We start from the raw sequence: 20,286 nt of genomic DNA on the forward strand, positions 1-20,286 counted from the left end.
AGAGGAAAGAGCTGGGATGACAACCTTCCATTTATTTAGAATAATTAGATTTCATTTTGTAAAGCAAATGCACCAAATGAGCCATTTTTCTTAAAGTGTTTTTATAATAAAGTAAAACTATAGTGCAGAGAGCGAGAAGTTGAGGGGGCGGTAGCATCAAGGCCGTATCCAGGGGGGTTACCCGGTTTGAACCCCCCCGAAATTTTTGACCGAGTCGAAAATAAGTCGAAAATTGGTAAAACCTAGGTAAAAATCAGTAAAATTAGTCGAAAACTGAGTCAAAAATTAGTACCCCCCCCCCCGACAAAAATCCTGGATCCGCCCTTGGGTAGCATCCCCCATATTTAGGATAAGTAATATTAAAACGAAACGGGATGTTTTTAAAGTTTGTTTTTCCAAATGAACGTAAAGACTTTTTACCATACGATCACGCAAAAATTTGACTTTTGTTTTCCAGTGCCTGAAGAACGAATACTCTAAGATAGAGGAATGTGACAAATATATTTTTATTTTTAATTAAAATATCTCGATGGTTTGCAATTATCTGCTGGCTATATTTATTGCGCTCTAAAGTCATTAAAGCACCAGTCCAACTTAAACGTAAAACAGGGGGAGGAGGGAGGTTGAGGGAGTATCTTCTCTTCAGTAACAGACTAATTTAAGTTTCTTTTATGTTTTAAGGCTGATCTTTACTTTCAGTTCCAAAACTTTTTTTACTTCAATATGTAACAAAATTAGGTACTTGTGCACTAATTGGTACACATCGCTATAGACGTAAACTGTCCAACGAATGCAGTGATGGAGACCCGTAAAACGGGTAATTGCTATCTAAATTGATCGAAGAGCGTGGTTTCTCATTGATTTTACAATATTTGAACTGTTGTTTTTTGGGGTTTAGGGGGGGAAAGGTACCTAGGTTAGGTTAGGTTACGTAATTAATATATGCTATGCTTTACCCCCCCCCCTCCCCCCCTAATGTGCAAATATATAGCCCAAATTTGTTTCTAAACTATTTTATATTCATCCTATTTTATTTTTTTCTTTTCATTAGCATTAATCAAACTTGACTTCGTTCGTGTGTACCATTTAATGCACAAGTACCCAAAATTGGTGGGAAGATGTCGTAAGGAAAGATTTAAGGAAAATGGGAACTTCCTGGGAGGGTGTAAAGAAGGAGACTTTTTGAATAGATTGGGACAGAGGAGGAGCGTCCGTAGCTTTGTTGACCTCAGGCGGCTTGGTGCTTCAGTGAGTAATTAGTAGTAGTAGTAGGTGTTACACCTCTATAGAGCACTATAAGTTTTCGTGCTTTGCGCACATTTTTACAGGCAAAGTGGAGAGCAAGTGCCCCCTTCGATCCATCCCCCTTATAAAACAACACAGTAGATAGATAGATATATATTATTTATATACAGTGGAAAACAATGGCCACCCAACACAATAACGAGGAACATATTAGGGTCAACGTAATAGCATTGGTTTAGCAAAAAGAACGGCGAGTCTCCAATTTCTGATGCTTTTACTTTTTTTCTACTTTCATCATTCAGAATGGACGGTCGAAATTTGGATGGAGGGCTCATTCGATCGCAAATAGAAAGCTCTATTGGTTTTCTAGGGTCCAAAGCCGTCGACGGACAGTCTGCCACCCTTTTAACGACCAAAGAGTTCAGGGTGCCCCTCGAAGCCACACTGGGCATCGCATCAAGTGCCTCCGGGAGCGATATATACGTTTCGTCCCAGGGGCAAGGGAATATAATCATTCAAGCAACCCATTCAAGATGAAGCCTTCACAGAGACATTTTAATACAAAGATCGACATATTAAACTAGTGTTTGATAAACTAGGGTTTGATTAAGGTTAGTAATCAAGGATTTTCTAGCTTCCTTATTACAAATCTGGGGTATATTGTAATATATACTCTCAAAATGAAAACAGACTGAATACGTATTTCGCAGCGGATGCAACTTTTACGCTCTGTTGAAATGGAGATTTTAATTTGCTTGATTGGTGAATACAAAGTCGAGCAATAGGGCCCGTGACACCTATAATTATTACAATTCAAAAATTCAGAAAACACAGAAATTATTCCGTATATGAAAGGGGCTGTCACTTCCTCAACGCCTCGCTCTTTACGCTAAAGTTTTTTATTGTTTTAAACAGAGTTGTGAGAAAAAGTCAAACTTTAGCGTAAAGAGCGAGGCGTTGAGGAGGGGACAGCCCCTTTCATATACGGAATAATTTCTGTTCGTTTTAAATTTTAATGTCGCTCCTTACTTTCAGTTAAAAAAAAATTGTTTTTTTTTTATTTAATTACTAAAGAAACAGAGGGGTATCATTCAACAGTACCTGGTCAACAGCTACAGTTATGGTACTGACCGTCCCTGCTCGACTGGAACTCTACGAGAGAAGCACTACTTATTTCTCATCTGCCTCCATAAAAAAGACCTACTGGATCATAATTAAATTTGGTAGGGATTGGCACTTAGAGCTTTCGCTATGCCTTCAGAGAGCTTGACTTCAATCCGATATGTATTTCATGTGTTCCTCCAAAACTGCGACCCACGGATCACGGTCGTTGCAGAACTACACTTTTTCTATATTGTTTTCTTAAGTTGCAACAATTGATACAGCATAGGTACCGAAGATCTAGTTCTGTCCGTTCTAGGTTTAATTTCTTCATTTACAATAGTTTCCACTCACTTTACATTTGACTACGTTAGTTTCTGCTAATTTTATTTTCTAATCACTGTTAATAAATTCATGCAATAAATATTTTTCTCCTTTAGCAAGATGAAAAGAAAGTCTACAGTGTGCAGATAGCCAAAGCTAGGGAGAAAGAGGGGAGGACTGCTTCTAAAAGAACACTTATAGAGCCCCATGCCCCAATTTAGATATGTTAGGCCCTGATCTTTTTCAAAATTTCTCTTGGAAGGGGAAGGGTCTATTAGGAAGTACCTGCTTCCCTACTGAATGAAATATCTGGGAGCTCTTAATTGTAGGGAACAGGTATGCCTAACTTTCTGGCAAACCTGAATAGCACTTACAAATTTATGCCTACGATCTACGAAGTGCGACATGTGGACTATCCTACAGAAACAAGATGATGGAAACAAACTGAATTTCTCCGGAGAAAACAAAGTACGAAGTGATGACCCTTTTTGTTACGAAAGAAATGAGTACTTTTTACGCCATCTATGACACAAAAGAACCGACAAAATTGTTTCCAAAAGATGACTAAAACTGAAAAATTTTTGATTTACAAAAACAGACAAAATTGGACGAGGTGAAATTAAAGGTTTTTCTCTTTTATATTAAAAATATAATCAAAATAAATGCTAAAGGCCTATGTTTATCACAAATAAGTAAACACAAATAAGCTCATTTTGGAAAGGGTCATATTTCAGAGGAAAGGAAAATAAAAGAAATCCAGAGGATAAAAAAAAATAATACAAAATTAAAAGACCAACTGTAAAAATTCTATGATTCCAAAGGAATCCAGGTCCAAAGATTTCCTCCTCTGTATGTGCCTGATGTATATGCTCCGGTCCAGGCCGAACCCAGAGTGCCCTAGAGGACCGAATCCTCCCAAAAACTCGTCAAAATACATAGTTTTGGGAAATTTCACGGAAAAGAATGTAAATCATGCAGCATCCATAGTTAACATCCTCTTCTGTTCCTTGAATCAAAGTCCTGAGAATGGCCAAAGCCAAGCTTCATGTGCATTATGTAAAGTGCAAGCTATGCTTCTGCAACATTTATAGCGAGGATTACAGCGGGAGGAGGGCAGAGGCAGCCCATTCTCATTTGAGTCTCATTTTACTTTCAGGTAAACGAATATAATAGGCCTGTATCCGCAGTGACGAATCTAAAAAAAAAAGACTCTGCTGGCATTGCCCAATTTTTTAATCTTTGTTGATTAGATATTCTCAGCCCATAAATAAATCTGGCCAGATATTTTTTCAAAAGAAGTGAGCTGGTAGAAAAAAAAAACTATAGAAACTAACAGAAACAATTACGGAGATAGGTTGAGTGAAATTTTGCTGATACGTGGCCTGGTTCTTCCACTATCCTTGAATTCTTTGGGGTTTCCTCCAATTTCCCCGAAAAAAATTCGGTACTCAGGAATCTCCTCGAAAATAAACGTTCGTTAATACACGAACGAAAACATGGAATACAAATTATTCATTAGCGTCAATTTTCGTTGATATCGGGTATAACCCACTTTTCTATTGGTGACAATCTAGAAAACACAGAAAAATTCAGATATAAGAAGCATTGACGAAGCCACCAATCTTGAAGTATCCGGAATATCTATAGCATTGGGAAGAGTAGCTGAGAAATAGTGTCCATATTCAAGTGCCCTGCAAACAGTGGCGGATCCAGGGGAGGGGCGAGGGGGGCGTGCACCCCCCCCCCCCTAACATAGTCTAAAGTAGTGTAGTTAGATCAACCTATTCCCCCCCCCCCCAAGAAAAATCCTAGATCCACCACTGCCTGCAAATGGTGATTTACAATGATAGTGCCCAGCTTATTCTAAACCAACATTTAATCTTCCCTAGTCCAAATATCCTAACCAACATTCCAATTCTTTTGTCTTTTAAGAAGCAGGGACACAAAAATTGATGTCCAAACTAAACAGAAGTTTACTGACATGAAATTTTCCAAAAATATTTTGACCCAAAAAAATCAAATCTGGATTTTCTGGATATATATATATATATATATATATATATATATATATATATATATATATATATATATATATATATATATATATATATATATATATATATATATATATACATATATATATATATATATATATATATATATATATATATATATATATATATATATATATATATATATATATATATATATATATATATATATATATATATATATATATATATATATATATATATATATATATATATATATATATATATATATATATATATATATATATATATATATATATATATATATATATATATATATATATATATATATATATATATATATATATATATATATATATATATATATATATATTATTTTTTTAGGAAAGGAAGAGAAATGAGAGATATCCCAGATAGCAAAACTTTTTGATAGCATCTTGTATTAGGGGCTTAAGTGTCAAGACCATATCCCCTCTCGCAAAAACATGATATTAAGCTTTAATCTTAGATTCAAATGTCAAGTTTCGGTTTATAAGGTGGACTGAAATGTCTAAAGCAAGTTCATATTTGAGCTTCTGCCAATTTTAAGACGCCCAAGAATGAGTTGTATTTTTCCATAAAGGTTACTTGAAACAGTATTTATCAAGTAGTTTTGAAATCAGGCAAGTAGTTTTGGCGAAAAAAATAAATTGAGGTATTTTGTAATAAACACTTATGGAATAACTCAAAATAGCAATCGTAGACGCACTTATAAAATACAAATTAACGACCGAGTGCGTTTTGGCGAGCTCAGTACTCTTTTTCCTCCCTGCCACCTGCCAATGAGTGTCAAGGTGTTTAAAGCACGCAAAACCGGTTAATAAGATATATATACTAGACCAGTATATACGCAAATGCAAAACCAGTATATATATATATATATATATATATATATATATATATATATATATATATATATATATATATATATATATATATATATATATATATATATATATATATATATATATATATATATATATATATATATATATATATATATATATATATATATATATATATATTAATATATATATATATATATATATATATATATATATATATATATATATATATATATATATATATTTATATATATATACATTTAAATCCAAAATATAATAGGTAAAATAACCTGCTTTTCGTTTCCCTTGGGTTATTAATTAGTTCATCTGGAAATTGAAAAAAAAAATGTCCCCTGCCCACTGGGCAAGGTCTGTAGCATTATAAATAATAGCAGCCTCCTTGAAATAAAGAAAAAAGGCAGATAAATATTCAGATCACTACAAGGAAATATTTAAAAGTAAATTAAAACCTAAAAATTTAGGTATCAGAGTTGGTGACACATCTTCAAATTTCACAATGTCGGAGTAAATTTCCTTAAAATTTCAAGAGTGACAGTTAAAGGTGGCATGGATAATATTCCTCAGTCCTGCTTTTAACAAGAAGTATGCATATTTTATTAAGCTAATACAAACATTATTCTTGCTTCTATTCATATGGACAAGTTCCCCAATTAGTCTAATTTGAATATTGAGGATATTAGTGGAATCCATTAGATGCACTAAACTAAGTGCTGCTATATTCCAATTTAATTTTTGTAATAAACTTAGGGGAAAAACTTTTATGCTGGAGTTGAGACAGAATTCATATCGCGCTTGTCGGCCAATCATCTAGGGGCAAAACAAAAAGCAGGTCCCCACCTATGGGGGGAAATGTCGTAAGGAAAGATTTCAGGGAAATGGGAACTTCTTGGGAGGGTGTAAAGAGGGAGGTTTTGAATAGATTGAGATGGAGAAGTGGCGCGCGCATCTGTGTCGACCTCAGGTGGCTTGGCGCTGCAGTGAGTTGTTAGTAGTAGTAGTAGATTATTTGTTTGAATGTCTTATGCAACAGTCATTATCAGCTATCTATTCTATATTCCTGGGTTTACATTGTTGGTTTCATGAGTGTTTTTTTATTCTTTTTCTAAATCAACAGAAAAAGTAATAAAATCAGTTACTTTCTAGGCAACAACCATTAATATCTGTTACTTCTCCCATCCTACAATTTCCAATTATGTTTTCACTGCAATGTAAGAATGGTAACAATATAACCATACCTGGCGTGAATAGTTACTGCAAATGCTTCCTCTGTCATCTAAGCTCTCACTCGAGCCACTTCTTTCAAAATTCGGTGATCGTATTCCCCATCGAACTTCTGAAGTGCTGATTCGTCTTGAAGGACTGCTTCCAGCATCAGAGGGAATAGGAGATGTCACAAATTCTCTATATTCTGATTCAAAGAACTTGCTCCTACTTAAGTTGGACATTACTGCAGCACATTCATTGCCAGAACCTAGAAAAAAAAATTATAATACAATGTTTTATATAGGCTCATACATGCATGCAGCCAAAATTGTAGGCAAACAGGATTTTCAAAATGTTTTTGCAAGGAGACAGGACAATAAACTTGGACATAGCTCTCACGAGCATGCCTGAAAACAGCAGGCCCCTGAAAGGAACCTTAAAGACAAGATGACACTTTCCCTTTTCCTCTCCATATAAGCATATTTTACTTAGCCTATATAGGCCTATAGCTAAAACTGTAACGAGTAACAGAGAATTTTTCCAGGGAAAGAGGTGAAATTTTAAGGGACAATATTTCCTAATTTCCATCCATGCACTGATACTGATGACAAGTATACTTATAAGCGAGGAGAGGCCCCCCTCCCACTAAAAAAACATATCCCATCCCAAGCATTGGGTAGGCATGCATCTACGTTGATTATTATTTCCAGCATAAAAAAGAGAAAAGCAATGAGTATTCATGCCTCAGCAGATAATTAAAACAATTCAAACTAAATTGGAAAAGACAAAGGATTTCCAAAGTTATTTTCTTTTTTTACAGAACAGCACATAAGGTAGGGGTGAGATTCCTCTCCTTAATGAAAGATTGTTCAGGGACCATTCTCTAGGAAAACCTTGAGAACAGCATACATACCAGGCCTATATAATAGTCTGATTTTTGGAATATTCTTTATATTTTTTTCCGAGAAATGTCTTTCAATTGTGGGGTAGCCGCAAAATATATAATCTTTTTTTCCAATTCATTATAAAAAAAAAAGTTCCCCAAAAAATTATTCCCAAGAAAAGTAAATAGTAACATGAAAAACCTAAAACAAGCAGAACTCTGCAATACTTATATAAATTTAGAAATGAGAAAATTGAATTTGAAGATAACCCTCTGCTGCGTTCATAAGAAAATATTCCCTCTCTATTCTACACTCTCTTCATAACTCCTAAGTCCAAAAGTAATTAGCATTTGGCAAATAATTACTTTGGGAAGCAACATTAACTTTTGTTTCCTCAGTCCTCACCTTATACTTGTTTGTATTTCAGAGAGAAGCAACATCAAGTATGACTTTATTGCTGGTAATCCAATAGTGCATTATTACTCACAAAATTTGAATAAAACAATTTGTTACAGCATTGCAGCCTAGTGACAAGCCAAATTCCTCGGAGCAGTGCTGAAGATGCAACTTAAGTCTACCAGGTAATGCTTACTACAAGGCAGGTATGGTTTAGCAACCATTCTCTATTAGCCTTGGGAGACACTGCCACGCAACAGCAGCTTCAGATAGGTTATGAGATGGTCAGGTGTGGCAAGCAGCACCACCATCCTATCAAACTCTTTGATTAGTTTTCCGATCCCAAAGATGAGATCTCTTAGTTGACTTGCATGACCTATATTCTCATTCATTACCTCATCTTCTCTTGAATGCTGCAGTTAATAAAGCTAACTCCATTTGTTCACTTAAACTATTCCAGTCATTAATAACCTGTTTTCAAAAAAGTTGTTGCCTTGCTATTGCCTTTACATGACTTTAGAAGAGCTTTAGTAAAGGTTTTATCCTTGTATGGTATACCAGACAAATACATTAAAGTAATTAGTGCTATGTACGAGAATAACACTGCTGCGTTTAAGGTAGGAAATGAGGTTAGTAGTTGGCTTTGTATTAAATCAGGAGTTAAGCAGGGTTGTGTTCTATCCCCCTTTATATGGATTATTTTGATTGAATTTGTTTTAAGGAGCATAGGAAAGGCAATGGGAGACCACGGATTCAAATGGGGTGGAAAAAGTCTCCTGGACTTGGATTATGCTGATGATTTAAGCATCCTAGATGAAAGTTTGAGCAAAATGAATGAACTTTTAGAGGTTTTGCAAGTTTAGGTGCTAGAATAGGTTTGGAAATTAATGTTACAAAGAGTAAGTCATTAAGGCTAGGAATAAGTGAAGATGAAAAAGTGATGTTGAGTAACAAAAATATTGATCAGATGTGCAGCTTCACTTAGCTTGGTAGTATTATTAGTAAAGATGGTGGGAGCAGTGTTAAAAGTAGAATAGCCAAGGATCAGGTTGTTTTGTCATAATTAAAAAAAGTTTGGAAGAATAGGAAGATAAGTCTGCAAACTAAGATTAGAATATTAGAAGCTACAGTGATGACAGTGGTGAAATATGGCTCTGAAGCGTGGGCGCTCCGAAAAGCGGATGAACATTTGCTAGATGTTTTCCAGAGAAATTGCTTAAGGATTGTTCTGGGTACCTGGCTCACTGACCGTATTTCAAACAATAGGCTATACGAAAAATATGGTTCAATACCGCTCTCTAGGGCTGTAATGAAAGAAAGGTTGAGGTGGCTAGGGCACGTAATGCGGATGAAGGATGATAGATTGCCGAAGATTGTTCTTTTCAGCCAACCCTCTAGGGCTAAACGGAAAGCAGGTCGTCCTCGTTTGGGGTGGAAGGACGTCACAAAGAAAGATTTAAAGGAAATGGGAATGTCGTGGACGGGTGTAAAAAGGGAGGCTTTGAATAGATTGGGGTGGAGGAGGAGCGTGCGTGTTTCATTTAAGTGTTTTATGATTACTGATCAAAGTTTATGTTATTTGTGTCTTTCATTTATGTTATTTTACTATGTTCATGGCCATATATTTGGCTTTAAAATACAATTCTCTATCTATCTATCTAATATACAGAATTGTTGTACCAAAAACATTTTGCATGCAGAACCGCTATACTTTACCCCCCCCCCCCCAAACACACACAAACACGTTGTGCTTTCGCAAGATGTATCCAATAGATATTTTGAGACAGTCTTTTTATTCAAAATAGTCCAAACGTCATAGCAAGGCTTTTGAAGTTGATACAAACCACCAGAGCCTGAAGTCAGAGTTTGAAGTCAGAAAACAATTCTTTCTAGGTAGGGCCACTAAAAAATTACAGAAGAATAGCAAGGTATCTGGAAATTTTGTTACCTTAAAAAAAAGAGTAAAAAAATCCCAGTATAAAGTAAATGTAATACTTCATTTAAGTGTTGTTTCCTAGTGTTAAGTGGTTTTTTTTCAATGAACGATTTTCCAAGCATTAAGTACTCTTATTAGGTTAATGTAGTGTTTAATTTAAGAGTTTTATGATGATTACTGATCAAAGTTTATGTTATTTGTGTATTTCATTTATGTTATTTTACTATGTTCATGGCCATATATTTGGCTTTAAAATACAATTCTCTATCTATCTATCTAATATACAGAATAGTTGTACCAAAAACATTTTGCATGCAGAACCGCTATACTTTACTTCCCCCTACCCCCCCCCCAAACACACACAAACACGTTGTGCTTTCGCAAGATGTATCCAATAGATATTTTGAGACAGTCTTTTTATTCAAAATAGTCCAAACGTCATAGCAAGGCTTTTGAAGTTGATACAAACCACCAGCGCCTAAGGGAAAGGGTTGTAAGTAATGCCCTGGGGTATTTAAAGTTTTTATGGAAGGAATGGTTGTATGAACTTTAGTGATGGCTATTTTGGTTGACAATTGCAATTTCTAGTTCCCTTTTAAGAGCCAATAATGACGGAGGTCAAGTAGCCCCCCCCCCCCCACGCAACTACCCTTGTTTTTACCAAATGTATCTGATTGAAATTGTGCGATGGGAATTTTATATAAAATAGTTCAAAGAACATCCAACAATGCCTCCAGGGTTGGCACATCCCCGAGAGCCCTGGGGCAAGGTCTTTAAGTTATGCCCTAGGGGCATATAAGGTTTCTATGGAATGGATGGTTGTATTAAATTCAGATGGGTCTCATTTGATTTTAAATTGGAAGTTATTGTGCCCTTTTTAAGAGTCAAAGTGATTTGAGAGAACCCCCACCCCCAACGATTCCTATGACAAAAATACAAATAAAGTTTTGAGACATCAATTTTTTACCACAGTGTTGTAAGATTCAGTAATTATGTGTAACAATAGTTGTAGTAGCATTAGTAGGAGTATGCAAATAGCAGCTTTTTCTTTAAAATCCCCTTGAAAACACAATGAAATTTTTAACTTAATGCCATCAACCGGTCCTGAAGTATTGCTGATACTTCCTCTTGACAAGATGTATGGACATAGTATATTTCGATTTATTACAATACAGCTACAATATTGTCCGAATTTTTCGCCTTAGTACCCTTAGATTTATTAGCAGTAGCAGTAGCACCAGTGATTGTAGTAATAGTACAAGGAGTACAGTTAATAGTTATAGTCCTAGCTTTAGTAGCAGTAGTATTAGCAGCAGTAATAATAATAGTAGGAGTAATAGTAATTGTAGGAGTAGAAGTAGTAGTATTATGATGCAGATTTTGTCTTTTGGCTAGTTCAACATCCCCCTCAACAAGCACTCTAAGTTTTAATTTCACACACAAAACTCACACACATTCCTAAGATATTGCTTATATGCCATTTTCAAAACCTGCAGATGGATAGCAGGGTGTCATCCGTACAAAAGAAATATTCTCTGAAAATCTCACCTTCATACCTTCATAGGCTGTGGATTTTGAACTAGCCAGAAGACACGGTGTATATATTAAATGCGGCTTTTACAGTTACTGGACCTAACGATATTAATGGTATTAAGTTGTAACTTTTAGGGAACGTTCAGGGGGAGTTTCAATTAAACAAAAAAACTATATGTATGCAGGTATTAAAAGAGCATATAAACAATATAGGGCATATATGGACATAGGCAGCTATGTTCATAGCTAGGAATATCATTGATATTTTAAAGGAGCTAATTTGATTGAAAATTAAAAGTTCTAGTGTCCCCTCAAGAGTCAAAAGTGATTGGAGGGCAATCAGCCCTCCTCTTTAGCTCATAATTTTTCACACATTCAATCAAAATTTTAAGACAACCATTTTTCCCAGCATGGCTGAACAGTCTAGTAACTATATCTCTAAGGTTATTGGGTTGGTCAAAAGAGTGTAAGTATATCAAGGCTGTGAAAGAGCATAGATATAATTTTTTGGGAATGGTACTAAGTTTTATTTTTAAGATCAACTAAAGGATGTATATGACTAATTTAAACACTAGTATTTGCATCATTATTTTCAAAAGAGTTTATGTTGTTTTAAATTGCTGAAAGTTTTTCCAGCATACAAATATCAGGCCGAAATATAAATTCTTAAAATAAAACAAGAAAAATTGAAACTATTATTTTCTTTTCCCCTGAAAAAGACTATGTCAATATAAAACATACAGAAATTAATTAAAAAAATTTCCACAAAATCATTTTTTTTTTAAAGTAAAGAACTCCATTAAACCAAAAATGAACAAAAATAGAATCAAATAATCTATACTTTTTAAAAGCTAGAATAAAACTTAAATCTCAATTAATTTTTGATTTCTTAAAGTTTTAAAAGTGAAAACATTAAAAAGAATTTTTCAGTTAAGTGCAAATTTTATTCTGGCTTTTAGAAAGCATAGTGGGTTTTGAACCTTACTCATGTTAATTTATGCTCGTTTTGAGTTTGACTCGGTTATTTATTATAATTTCTGTTCGTTTTGGGTTTCATTTATTTATTGATGCTGATTTGTGCTGATGGATTTCCATTCCATTTCATCCACATTTTTAAATAATGTATTTATCCAACTGTTCTTGATTCTTCTGCTCTGAATTGAGGCTGTTGACAGGTTAAGAATACAAATACCCAGTAACAAAGAAATACAACAGTTCAAGCAATGAAAAACAGTGCATAGTATTCAGATCTATAGACTAACTGGCACTATTAAGAGGAAAGGGCATGGTTTTGTCATGGTAGCAACCATTATATTTGAAAGCAGTGTTGATTGAGGGGTAAAAGATTGGGCAAAAGATTGGTAATTTAAATTTAAAATCCAAAAATGCATGGTCACATACTTTGGAACAAGTAACCCCTAGTGCCAGTATTCTATAAAGTTTCAAAATAGTTCAAATCATCCACTATCAAGCTGTTATAAGGAGAGATTCCTTGGAGTTTTGGTTGACAATCAACTCGAATTTAACTTTATTCACAATCTGCTGCAGCCAAAGAGAAAAAGAAGAAAGAAAGAAAAAGAAAAAAAAGAAGAAAAAATGAAAATCTTACACTCACTTGGCTCCTGGTTGCAATAACCAAAAATCAATACTTCACATACTCCAAAACTTCCCGCCGCCATCCCATAAATAATAAATAAATAATAAATAATAAAAAAAAAATTATAAATATATAGGAAAAAACGGGTTCCGGGCAAACCTGAGAATGACTCAACTATACCACCCTTTAAACAAATTCATACCTATGGAGACAAAGGGTTTTAAGGTCCCGACGGAATTCACATAGATTTGCTGACCTTTTTAAAGAAACAGGCAAATTATTCCAGACAATTGGCCCCACGTGACGTATTGAAAATAGCAATCTAGTGCTAGTAACTTGAGGTGTCCGTATATCACTAGCATGACGAGTAGGATAATTGTGTACATCATCACCAGAAATAAATAAATTTAAAAAATTTAAAAAACACTTGGGAACCAAATTAGAAAAATATTTAAACATAAATAACCCATGGTAAAATTTTCCAAGCCCTGACACAGGGATAATATTTAACTGTACATATTGGGATCTCACCAAGGTTCTCAATATATCTCAGGACAACACTCGCAGTGCCATATTTTGTATCACACGTAACTGCTGCAAATGCACTGAAAATGTGCTAGACCATATACTCACGCAATATACTAAATACGGGTGAACTAACGAAAAATAAATCAATCTCAAAACAGAATCCTGGAAAATATTTTTTTTACTTTCTCATCATTCCAACATTTCTTGCAATCTTACTACTAATAAAAGAAACATGATTTTTAAAACTAAGGCATTCATCCACAATAACACCAAGGCATTGTATAATATTTGTACTCTTAATTACATAATTCTCAATTTGCAAATCAACAACCCAAGGGTAAAAATTTGATGATCTACCATACATAATAAAATCTGATTTACTATGGTTTAACAAAAGTTTATTCACTCTCATCCACTTATCTATACCTAACATACCTCTTCTCATTATCTCTATTAAATCAGATTCAGTCTTTGCTGTAGCAGTAAAATGGGTATCATCTGCAAAACTAGTAATAATCACCCTACAATTAGAATGTGCACTATCTAACAAATCCAAAACAGAAAATCGTAAGTCGTTAATATAAACCAAGAATAAAAGCGGACCTAAAACAGAACCCTGTGGAACACCATAATCAACCATTCTTTCACCAGGCCTCACATTAGAAATTTCAACGCACTGGGTCCTACCTCTCAAAAAAGTTTCAAATAACTTCAACGTATTTCCTCTAATTCCACAATTTTCTAGCTTCATAATTAAAATTTCATGGTCAACTGAATCAAACGCTTTAACAATATCTAAAAAAATAGACGCCACCTTAAAACCTTGGTCCAAAGCATCATGCACAAACGGTGTCGAAAACAAAACTGCCTGTTCTGTAGAAAACCCTTACGAAAATCGAACTGATTAGAATAGAAAAAGGAAATATTCTCCAAAAACTCATATACTCCAGAATTAATAAGTTTTTCTTCTACCCTAGATATAACAGATAGAAGTGAAATCGGTCGACAATGATTCACATTTTTCCTATCACCCCCTTTAAATAAAGGTATTACTCTGGCACTTTTAAGACACTCCGGATATATACCACATTTAAAACTAGCATTAATCAGGTTATATACCACAGATATATCCACATTTAGTCATGATTATTTATCATGGGTTGAGAGTATTTTTGTCAATATAATTAATGAGGGAAAACCATTCCTAATAGACAGCATATACAGAAGCCCAAGCTGCCCATATGCTGTTGCTTCTTACCTGGCATTAATTCAATTGGCTGAACAAGAATTCAATCATAATAATCAGGATGTTATTCTTCTCAGAGGCCTTAATCCATTGGATGTGAAAAGGGTTAGGGGCTTAGGGTATCAACAAAACTCTATTGCCAGTAATCCATTTGTTTATTACTTGGGGAACAAAACCTGTTTCAAATAATAGACCAACCAAGTATAAGAAAATAGGCCCACTCTTTATTAAATTTGACTATCACTAAAAACCCATGTTTGTTAGTGAATACTGAGCATCTCCCATTGGTATCAGTGACCACCTCTGCATATGTCAGGATCTGCTGTTAGTCAACAAAGAAAGAAATATGCCTAGCAAATATATACAGTCTACAGCAGCGTCAGGGAGTTGTTACAGGAAGTAGCATGGGACCAAGTGGTTGTCAAAGATGATATTGAGTTAGCTTGGCAAAATTTCAGTGATAATCTATTCCAAATTGAGCAGATCTGTTGAACAGCACATCTGCATCCAACTTCTCAGTAGACCCCCTTGCAAGCCACCGTGCAAAAAGTGGGTTTGCAAAGTAGCAATGCTACTTGGCAGTTTTCAAATCTGTTGGCAGATTTTGTCTGAAAATACTATTTTATGTTTAAAAAAAACTTTTTGCTCAAAGAAAAGCTGTTAAACACAAGTTGTGCTGCTGAAGTGTCAGCAGCTTTTGAAATTCTATCAAACTCTGCTACTGGCAGCTTTGGAACTTTTTCCATACCTGCTTGCAAGGCCACCATGTCCTACCCCTACGCCAGTTGAGCACTCAATACCAAGAACTCACATCACCAAAGAAAGGATTATGAAAAGGTTGAGCAAACTAGGTCCCATGTGACTTACATCCCTGGCTTTTTTAACAGCTTGCTGGTATATTAGCTGAGCTGCTGGGTTTGCTATTTAAGCTGTCCCATGAAACTAAGAGCCTACCTGCAGACTGGCAGATGGCCAATATCACTTTGATATTAAAGAAAGGATCTAGAACTCAGACAGAGAACTACCAAACCATTAGCCCTGCCTCAGTTGTGGCCAAGCTTATTGAAGGAATAGTCATTGGACACCTTCATAGAACATATGCCAAAGAATTGCCTCCTTTTTAGTAGTCAGCATGGCTTCAGAGAAGGCATTTTTATCAAAACAAATCTAATACAGTTCTATGACTCTACAACAGACCTGCTTGAGCAGGGTTTTGCTGTTGATGTATTCCTCCTGGACCTAGTCAAGACCTTCTATAAAATGTCTTACCATTACGAAATGATAAAGCTGTCTGTATATCAGATAGATGATGACATTAACTAGTTGATCCATAGCTATGTATCTGATAGAACTTAGATTGTTGCTCTATATGATGAAATAGGTGACCTTATCTACTACACACCAGTTCATGTCAAGATTGGTGTCCCTCAAGGAACCAAACTAGCCCTAATGCTGTTTAATCTCCACATGGCACTCCTAAGGTGATTAAGAATGGTTTGGAATTATTTGCAGACAATTCCAAACTCTTTGGATCAGCAGCTTCTGTTATAAAATTGATCTTCTCTACAAGAATATCTTATACACTTCTGTGTATGGGCAATAACATTGACACTCGAGTTTAATCTGATTGCAGAATCCTGCATTTTGGTGGAAACACCCCCTGGTACAGCTATCATATGGTTAACTCTGCAGGTGTTGATATTCCAATTTGGGGTGCTGAGGAAGAGTATGATCTTGGGATAATCATTGATGACAAGCTCAAAGTTTGCAGTCAGTATCAGAACCAAGCTGCAAAGGCAAACAAGGTACTTAGTTTAATAAAGTGTTCAGTGACTAATCGCTACCTAAGAGCCATAAGAAGTTTTAAATAGCACTTCTTTGTCCTTATCTTGTGTTTTGTAGAATGATTGCAAACCCACACTTCAAGTGAGGCACAGAGCCACTTGAGAAGGTCCAGCACAGGGCAACCAAGCTTTCTTTTGCCAAACAGCTCATCCCTTATGAGCATCAACTAGAAAAGCTTGGCTTCCCTATCCTAGAATATCATAGGCAGTGCAATAGCACTGCCTAAGTAAAGGACAATGTTGGCACAATGTATTATTTATATTATTTTATTTTTTTTTTGGTTTTAGACCAGGGCACTTTGTATCAAAGGAGTTGTTGTAGAAACTTCAAAAATGACTCATTTGATTGGAAATTGAAGGGGCCTGTGCCCTTTTTAATAGTCAAAAGTGATTGAAGGGCAACTAAAACCCCTCCCACGCCCACCTTTTCCCCAAACACATCCAATAAAAATTTTGAGATCGCCATTTTGTTCAACATAGTTGAAAAGTCCGGAAATCATGTATTAGGAAGATGACAACCCTCCTATGGTTCAAAAAGGCCTCATTTGATTGGAAATTGAGAGAAATAGTGCCCTTTTTAAAAGTCAAAAGTGATAGGAGGGCAACTAACTCCCCTCCAATGCCCACCATTTCCCCAAACACATCCAATCAAAATTTTGAGATACCCATTTTGTTCAATGTAGTTGAAAGGTCAAGAAATTATGTCTTCCCTTGGGGCATATAAGGTTTTTATAGGAAGCGTTGTTTATGGAAAGGGCAGCTAGCCTCCCCCCCCCCACCGACTATCCCTCTTCACCAAACGAATCTGATTAAAATGGTTAGATAGCAAGTTTGCTCAAAATAGTCAAAAGAACTAAAACAATGACTCTAGGGTCGACACAACCCCCCCCCCAGGGACCGTGGGATAGGGGTGTAAGTCATGCTCTCGGGGCATGTTAGGTTTTTATGGAATGGGTGGTTGCATAAACTTCAAATGGGGCTCATTTAATTTGAAATTGAAAGTTATAGTACCTTTTTAAAAGTCAAAAGTGGGTGGCCGGCATTTAACCCCTCCCCCCAGTGATGACCCCCGGAAAATATCCCCCATGGAAAATACCCCCCGGAAAACACCCCTCTGGTAAATACCCCCTCCCCATGGAAAATAAGGCTTTCCAAATTTGAGGATGTTATTTGAGTTTAATATTTTTTATTTCTGTAGGGGCTAAGGAATTTTAGTACTTGTATATTATGCGCCTCTCGCTGAAGCTTATGCTTTGTAAAATTTTAGAACTCACCAGTTTTTTCGTTAGTTTTTTCGTTACTTTAGAAATAAATTTGGTCTATAGATTGGCAAATTAGGGGGGGGGGTAAAGAATAGTAAATCCACCCAAGCAGTTTTTATGGTATACTTATTTTGCATATTAGATAGATAGATAGAGGCTTTTATGTTACAGCCTAATTGACGGTCGAGAACAGGGAGAACAAAAAAAAAAGAAATGAACAGATAAAATAAAATTTTATCAGCAATCATCATAAAAGATTTAAATTAAACAATACATTAATAATATTACTTAATACTTGGAAAAACGGTCATTGAAAAAAAAAACACTTAACACTTAAATGAAATATTACATTTACTTTATACTGGGATTTTTTTATTTAATTTTTTTTTTTTTTAATTTATCAAAATTTCCATATACCTTGCTATTCTTATGTAATTTTTTAGTAGCTATATAGCCAACCTATAAAGAAATACTCTCTTATTTCAATCTCTCCAAATACTTTACTTCCCTGGTAAATACCTCCCCAGAAAATATCCCCCCCCTGTGGAAAAGAAGGCTTTCCAAATTAGAGAATTTTATTTGAGTTTCATTTTTTTAATTGCCATAGGGGAAAGGTGTTTTGGTACTTGTGTATTATGGGCAACTCACTCAAGTTTGTGCTGTGTAAAGCTCTAGATCAAACCGGTTTCTTCGTTAATTTTTTCAGCTTAGCGCGAGACCGAGACAAGACAAAGACAATGGACAGAATATATGGGAAATATATAATTTGGGCTTTATATTTGCACATAAGGGGGGGGGGTGGTGGTGGTGAAGTATTTGGACAGTTTGAAGTCAGAAAACAATTCTTTCTAGGTAGGGCCACTAAAAAATTACATAAGAATAGCAAGGTATCTGGAAATTTTGTTACCTTAAAAAAAAGAGTAAAAAAGTCCCAGTATAAAGTAAATGTAATGTTTCATTTAAGTGTTTTTTCCCAGTGTTAAGTGTTTTTTTTTCAATGACATTTTTTCCAAGTATTAAGCAGCCTAATATTATTAGGTTAGTGTAGTGATTCATTTGAGTGTTTTATGATGATTACTGATTAAAGTTTATGTTATTTTTGCCTTTCATTTATTTTATTTTACTATTTTCATGGCCATATATTTGGCTTTAAAATACACTTCTCTATCTATCTATCTAATATACAGAATAGTTGTACCAAAAACATTTTGCACGCAGAACCGCTATACTTTACTTCCCCCCTACCCCCCCCCAAACACACACAAACACGTTGTGCTTTCGCAAGATGTATCCAATAGATATTTTGAGACAGTCTTTTTATTCAAAATAGTCCAAACGTCATAGCAAGGCTTTTGAAGTTGAGACAAACCACCAGAGCCTGAGGGAAAGGGTTGTAAGTTATGCCCTGCGTTATTTAAGGTTCTTATGGAAGGGATGGCTGTATAAAATTTAGAGGTGGCTCATTTGGTTGAAATTGCAAATTCTAGTTCCCTTTTAAGAGCCAATAATGACGGAGGTCAAGTAGCCCCCCCCCCCCCACGCCACTACCCTTGTTTTTACCAAATGTATGTGATTGAAATTATGTGATGGCAATTTTATTTAAAATAGTACAAAGAACATACAACAAAGCCTCCAGGGTTGGCACATCCCCGAGAGCCCTGGGGCAAGGTCTTTAAGTTATGCCCTAGGGGCATATAAGGTTTCTATGGAATGGATGGTTGTATTAAATTCAGATGGGTCTCATTTGATTTTAAATTGGAAGTTATTGTGCACTTTTTAAGAGTCGAAAGGGATTTGAGAGAACCCCCACCCCCATATTTTCCTATGACAAATATCCAAATAAAGTTTTGAGACATCAATTTTTTCCCACATTGTTGTAAGCTTCAGTAATTATGTGTAGCAATAGTTGTAGTAGCATTAGTAGGAGTATGCAAATAGCAGCTTTTTTTTGAAAATCCCCTTGAAAACACAATGAAATTTTTAACTTAATGCCATCAACCGGTCCTGAAGTATTGCTGATACTTCCTCTTGACAAGATGTATGGACATAGTGTGTTTCAATTTATTTCAATACAGCTAAAATATTGCCTGAAATTTTTGCCTTAATACCCTTAGGTTTGTTAGTAGTAGTAGTAGCACCAGTAGTCATAGTATTAGCAGTAGGAGTACAATTAATAGTTATAATCTTAGCTTTAGTGGCAGCAGTAGTAATAGCAGTAATAACAATAGTAGCAGTAGTAGTGGTTGTAGGAGTAGAAGCAGTAGCAATAT

At 35.2% G+C, this 20,286-nt stretch overlaps 1 long non-coding RNA gene across 1 annotated transcript in view; it reads right to left on the reverse strand.

The window, feature by feature from the left end:
• The window catches only part of LOC148952987 (uncharacterized), a 92,623-nt gene that overhangs the window by 30,179 nt on the left and 42,158 nt on the right, over nucleotides 1-20,286 (reverse strand). The window contains exon 2 of the long non-coding RNA XR_016141619.1: nucleotides 6,823-7,058. This is a non-coding gene — a long non-coding RNA (uncharacterized LOC148952987). The remainder of the gene's footprint in view (nucleotides 1-6,822; nucleotides 7,059-20,286) is intronic.

The sequence above is a fragment of the Artemia sp. Qi Xiang Cuo genome, chromosome 4 (assembly GCF_049724085.1).
Source record: "Artemia sp. Qi Xiang Cuo chromosome 4, ASM4972408v1, whole genome shotgun sequence".
Classification (NCBI taxonomy): domain Eukaryota; kingdom Metazoa; phylum Arthropoda; class Branchiopoda; order Anostraca; family Artemiidae; genus Artemia; species Artemia sp. Qi Xiang Cuo.